This window comes from Solanum tuberosum, unplaced genomic scaffold (assembly GCF_000226075.1).
Source record: "Solanum tuberosum cultivar DM 1-3 516 R44 unplaced genomic scaffold, SolTub_3.0 scf00003, whole genome shotgun sequence".
Taxonomy (NCBI): domain Eukaryota; kingdom Viridiplantae; phylum Streptophyta; class Magnoliopsida; order Solanales; family Solanaceae; genus Solanum; species Solanum tuberosum.
The window spans coordinates 2,202,248-2,209,086 of NW_006238929.1; the positions used below are offsets into that span (position 1 = coordinate 2,202,248).

At 35.9% G+C, this 6,839-nt stretch overlaps 1 long non-coding RNA gene across 1 annotated transcript; it reads left to right on the forward strand.

Annotated features, from left to right (window-relative positions):
- The first annotated feature begins 578 nt into the window (after nucleotides 1–578).
- On the forward strand, nucleotides 579–998 carry LOC102602638 (uncharacterized). Its single transcript, XR_366531.2, has 2 exons — nucleotides 579–620; nucleotides 890–998. It is a non-coding gene; the product is annotated as an uncharacterized lncRNA (long non-coding RNA).
- The last annotated feature ends 5,841 nt before the right edge of the window (nucleotides 999–6,839 follow it).

Here is a 6,839-nt window from a genome sequence, read left to right on the forward strand (position 1 = left end):
AGTCCAAATTTCTAATTCCAGTAGAAGGAAAGAAGTGGGTGATGACTGGTCTTCGTGATGCTTGGAGGCGACACAAACAAAAAATTAAAGAGAATTTTTTTGATAAAAACAGTACCCTTGAGGATATGCTAGCAAAACGTCCTGTTGGCATTCCAAATAATCAATTCCACCAGCTGATCGAGTATTGGAAACACCCAACTGTTCAAGTAACGCTAAAATAGTGCATTTCTACTCATCGACATAGTTTGCATCATATCTATTCTTTTTTTTTTTTTTTTTTTGATTTATCAATTCAATTATCTCTTTTTATTTAATAATAGGCCATATGCGAGATGAATTTTCAAAACAGGAAAAAACAAAAGTGGACGCATCGAATGGGACCTATTAATTTTGCAAGAGTACGCGTGGCATTGGTAATACTTAGCTGACATTTCTTCAAAAATATGAATTTCATTTTTTTATACTTTATTAGAACATATTGTTGTTTTTTTAATTTCTTTTGATATAATCTGTAGCGTGCAGCCAAACACAACAACGAAGAACCATCAAAGCCTGAAATGTTTATTGCAACTCATACCAAGACGGGAAAGGAAATCCAGGCTGATACCCAAGTTGCAATAGTAAGTTTTTAAAAGAGATTAGTAGTGAATTTGATTCAAACTTAAAATTCATATATTGTGGGGAGTTTGACTCCATTTAATTTTATCACGTATGTCTTCTTCTTTTTCTTCTTCTTATGCAAGTGCGAGGAGATATCAATTCTTTGTTGATGTCGCTGAATTGTTTGCTAGGAAAAATTGTTAATTTTTTTTAGTTCTTGATCGATATCATAGGATTGGAAATGAAATAGTACTTACAGTTCACTATGGATGCCAATTTTATTCAACAGGCTGAACTTCAGAATCGCCAAAATTCTGGGGAAACAGCTGATGATGCATTTAGGGCAGTGTTTGGAAAGGAGCAGCCTGGTCGACTTAGGTGCTATGGTAGATCAGTGACAACAACTTCTTTGAAGAAAGATGAGGAAATTAAAAATCTAAAAGAAAAGAATGCCAATCAAATCACTTCTCTAAAGGAAGAATTGAGAGAAGAAATGCGACATTTATTCACTCAATTGTTGCAAAACAACCCTGGATTGAATTTTCAAGATATACCAGGGTGTGTTGGATCTAACCTTGCTTCACCTGTTGATGCAAGTAGCGCACAAGCTGTAAGAGGCACAAATCTTCCACATTCTTCAGGGTCAGCTCATGATTCGGTTCTTCAAAAGGTATTTTGTATTTCACATTCTCTGTTAATAGTCTTCATATTGGTTTTCTTCTAGTTGAGCTGGTGTTCTTGGTAAAGAAGTTCTGAACTTATTTTACTATCTTGAATATTTGAAAGTTCAGTCTGTACTTTGTTTTTGTCACTCATTGTCTCCTTTCAGCTTCTATACCTATTTTTTTTTATATTTTTAGTTGTATGAGCGTTGTATTGTGTTGAAGGAGGACTCTAGTGATTTTGGGTTGTAGTTGTGTACTTTTTTCCCCTGTTGTTTTACTGCTTTGAACTGTGATGGTTATTGTGAGAGATGGTTTTAGTTTTCTTGGTTGGTTTACCTTTTGATTTGTTGTTGGAAGGAGTCTGATCATTATCTTTCCCATTCTGCTGACTGTTATCACATGTAGGGTCTGGATGATCCTTCATCTTTGTTTCACTGGTAGGAGTAATAAGAACTTGCCTCCCTGAAATATTATCATTGTTGTCCTGAATTTTCTGCACTTGACCCTGACTTGTAGCATTAATCTAAGACCTGTTTGGAACTTGATGTTTATTCTGAATGTGATGCTGAGGGGTAGCAAGGGTTCTATGGTCTAGACTATGGTCAATCTGAGTGTTCTCATGCCCAGCATGGGACATATTCCCCACTTTGGATACCCCATCCTGTAAATTAGTTGTGTTCTCCTGATACCCTCTTTCCAACCCTCCAATAACTTCAACAGCCTCATCCAAACAATTAACAAGGGGGTTCTGGGGTAGGGGAGTAGTTTTAGTTTTATGAATCTTAGAATTAGGGGGAAGAAGAAGAAGAACAATGAAAGTAAGAAGAAGTAATAGAGAATAGGAAGAAGATGAAGTAGTCTTTAAACAAGCTGAATCTTGCTAGAGTTAAACTCTCTATGCTTTCGTTCTTAATATTTCTTTATTTAGTATTCAATATGTACATGTATCTATTTATATACAATAGCTTGTAATCTTGTAACAAACTAGTAAGGCATAACTAACTTAACTAACAGTTAGTTACTAATCCTAACTAACTTATAATATTTGCCCATCTTTTAAGTCACTACTATTAACACTCCCCCTCAAGCTTGGAAGTGAAAAGATGTTTTGAACTCCAAGCTTGGAACTGAGAACTTGATGTTGAACCTTGGTCAGTCCTTTGGTTAACATGTCAGCTGGTTGTTCCTATGTTGGAGTGTACTTGGTACAAATAATCCCTTGTACAAGATTGCTGCTTTACTATCTGTACACGCCTCTATAGGTTTCTGCACCTTAATACCTACATTATTCATCAGACCTATCATCCAAATAACTTCAGTTGCAGTTGTGGCTATACTTCTGTATTCAGCTTCAGCTGAACTTCTACAAACAGTAGATTGTTAGGAGTTGATGGATCAGGTAGAAGAAAAGTATGCTGCCATGCACATATAGTTTCCTATTAAACATAAGACGCCGAGGTGCCAATTATCAAATCCCAACTCTAGAAAGCTAGACAATAGCCATCCAGTAGGCTCTGGTTGAACCTTACCACTTATCTCAATTTGTGCTGTGAAGTCCACTGTGCTGTCTACAAACACCACTGGGCCACGGAAAACAACCATTAAAATTGCCCCAGAAACACAAACAATAGTACCTCCAACCTTTGTCTGACCTTCCACAGTAAGAAGTTTCGCTATTTCCATACTGCATAAATAACACATATGAATATTGTTGAGCAAGCCACATCAAATACTCTTTTTAAAAGCCTGTCCCTACTCCCTTGCATTTACATTAATATTTTTATACCAAGAAATTCCGGTGGGTCAACGAAGCCAGGTTTTTAGAACTCGGTGGGTAATGGATCTACACATCTAGCCTAGCATTTCAACTAAACTAAGGCATAAAAGTTTCTTCACATTATAGATGCCCATCTCATTTTACTAAAATATTCTGCAACAACACCATGTTCTTTGTGGTCCACTTCAGTGTTACCTTGACAATTGAACAACACCATGTACTCTATGATTGATCATAAAATTATGGTTTTAATTCACACACTGCTAAAAATACTAAAGGACAAAAGAGCACCATAGTAAAGAAAAATGTGAATAAGATTCACAAAACTAATTACCTTTAAGTTGGGACTTGATGGATCAGGAAGCCTCATGTTGCGAGGAAATGCACTTAAAATTATATTTCGCATCTGTATGCAGCTTGAAGGGATAAAAAAAAAAGAAAATAAGAAGAAAAAAAAGGAAAGAAAAGGGCATGAAAGAGAAGCCAATAAAAGGCAAAGAAGAAAAATAGAACATGGGTTCCCAGGTCAAAATATAAATTAATAAAATAATATCATCATAGAACTTGTACTAGTTGTACCTCATACATAGTAAAATTTTTCGGACCTTTCTCTTTTTTCATCATTCCTATTTATGAATTGGTTTGGCTTACTGTGAATTTAAGCATATTAAATACATGATTTATTTCACTAACTAATTATTTTATTTTGAATGTGCAGGAAAATGCCGGTAATTGAATTTGAATTGTGGCCAGAAGTAAACTCGATCTATTGTAGTGAACGATCAAGAGTTTTTGTACTATTGTCATATATGTTTGAATGCATTTTGTTTTGTGGAATTTATTGATAGTAGGGATCTTTAAGCAATCACTTTCTAAGTATTGGTTGTACAGACACGTTTCTCGAAGTTTATTTGAAATATATAGCTTCGATTTAATTATTAGTTAATTTTGTGCTTTAGGTCACTTGTATATTCAATTATGTGATTATTGAATATATGCAAATAAAAATTATTATTCTTAAAAATAAAAAATTGTGGCTACAAAATTCTACACAACATTGCCACACTTCAAAAGTGTTGCTGTAGGACGTCCAATGTTAACTTGTACATAAGAAAAGTTACACTTTATAAGTGTTGCTCTAGATGAGATATAGAAGGCAACACTTTTTAAGTGTGACCAGTAACAAAGCAAAGGCAACGCTTTTAAGTGTAGTATGATAAGAAAAAGGTGTCGCTAATGCATCACTACAAAGCATTCCCTTATACCTCTTTGGCTACGCTTTATAAGTGTAGCTGTGATGACAACATTTAAAAAGTGTTACCTAATGTCAAAGGTTACGCTTCTTTAGGCCACCCCCTAAAAAGTGTTGCTTAAAGTCTAAAAGTGTAGCCTTTTATCAAAGGCCACACTTTTTGCTAGTTTAGGCTACACTTTACTGGGGTGGCCGTAGTCCTAAAATGGTGTAGTGGGAGGACCCTAAGGAGGCTGCCTGGGCAGTGACCCACGAGGGCAACCCACACCCCGTAGGTCTTCCTACACCTTGTGGGTAGGCATCCGTGGAACAAGGCCTTAGAAAACAGGCCTCTGAACCCTATACCACATTTACTAGCACGGGCCATGGGTTCAACCACGGTCCGTCTGTGATGGGTCGTGGGTGGGCCTGGAAATCCGCCTTTTGGCAGTTGCACTTATGGGCACTTTGGGGTTTCCCATTTTAATTAATACTAAGTGACGTCATTTTACACTAAATTAGACTAACTATATATTGTTTTAAGACCCCTACATTTAGTCATCTTTTGTCATAATTCTAAATCCCAAATGAAAAACCAACTTTCTGCCAAAATCTTCTTTCTAGAACTCCAAGGAAGAAGAAGAAGAAAGTTGAAGCTAGGGTTTGAAGGATCAAGCTTTTCTACACAATTTATTTGAAGATTCATAGCTAAGGTATGGTAGATCCTGATCCATGGATATAATTCATCCATGGAGTCCCTCCAAAACATAATTTCATATATAGAAATTCTCCAAAACCTAGGGTTTGACTCCAAGTCATGGATTCTTTCGAAAAACAATTTTAATGATTTAATTATCTTATATTATGATTGAATTGATTATTATTATTGTTTTTATGATGAAATCTCCCATGAATCCATGAAATCCCCATATTCCATATTTATGACTTTGTGATGTGGGTGAATTGATGAAAAAAGGATAGTAAGAGATTATGCTTGTAGTAATTGAACTATTTGAATCATGTTACTATCCATGTCTAATGTAGTAATTCTATATGTATTGATTGAATATGATTTATGGTCCTTGAAGGGAAAAGTATGAGAATTATGCATGATTATGAGATTTATGTATATTCTTTAAGAACACTTTGAGAGTGAAGTGTCTATGATTATGATGATGTTTTTGTGTTGATTGAAAGGTTATTCTCATAAATATATAATGAACAAAATGTGAAAGGTTTTCTCACATACTGCAGATTCTAGGTTGAAAGGCTTTCTCACCTAATTGAATCTAATGTTACATGTAGACATGGATGGTGAAAGGTTATTCTCACGCATGATCTAATGAGCTATCCTAATGAAACAAGTTATGACTTAATAAGTACTCCATGGGATAAATTCTTAGCACCGAGTAGATATTGAATATGAGATGGAATCTCTCCCATTAAGTAAGGCCGAGTTTCTAAAAGCAATCTCATTAGATGGAAGCTCCCCCGTTAAGTAAGTCCGAGTTTCTAGTAACAATCTCTTTATCCCATAAACTACGTGCCCCTGTAGGATATTTAGCTAGTGGATCCACCTAAAGCTAACAAACCATGGTCTTACCTTAGGCAAGTAGGACAACCCTTTTCGGTGTAGGTAATACCGGATTCCATGTTAAGCTCATATGGTCTATGTCAGTTAAGGCTTATCCCCACTATGAACAAGAATATGAATTATGAACTATGGTTATTCAAGAAGCTTTACTTAGGCATGGGTGGGATTATGGGATCTTGTTGATACATTGCACAAGTATGCTTTGCGGGTACTTATGGTATGTTTCTCTTATGTTATGATGATCTATGTAATGAATATGCCTATGACTTATGCTTTTCCATTACCTTCAAAATGATGCTTTAACTTACTAAATTGCATGGATTCAACTAAAATGTCCCTTTTTCATGTTTTCAAGGTTTTATGCATGGCTATCATACTTAGTGTATTTTTGTACTAACCCATATTTCTCCTACATTTTTCCCAGTGTAGGGTCCGATTCTCAAGGTGGTGCTCATTGCGGCTAGAGATTGTATTTTGATATCTTTCCGAGCTTTGTGAGTCCTCATGGTCGAGGATGGTCTTTCCTTATTGTAGTTCCACTTTTGTATTTCCTTTTTGAACATGATGTATGGGCTGGGCCCACTTTCATTCGATTTTAATAGATGGCTATGTTGAGACAAGTCTAGACTTCTGCTTTTCTATATGAAACTTTTGGACTTGAAATGCATTTGTTTGACTCTTTATTGTTCTGTGCCTATGTTATGATATGCTAAGAGGCTTGTATGAGGCTCTTTGGGGTCTTGTACACCGTGTCACATCTAGGGGGTACTCCTGGGTCGTGACAAACTTGGTATCAGAGCTCAAGGTTTAGAATGATTCTAGGATGATGTCTCATAAGCCACGTCTAGTAGAGTCTTGTTCATGAGTGTGAAGCGCGCCACATTTATGAGTGACAGACTATAAGATGTTTAGGAAACCTCTCTTCTTTCATTACTCTTAAGTTGTGCCATAGAGTTTAGCTCTATAAAGTCC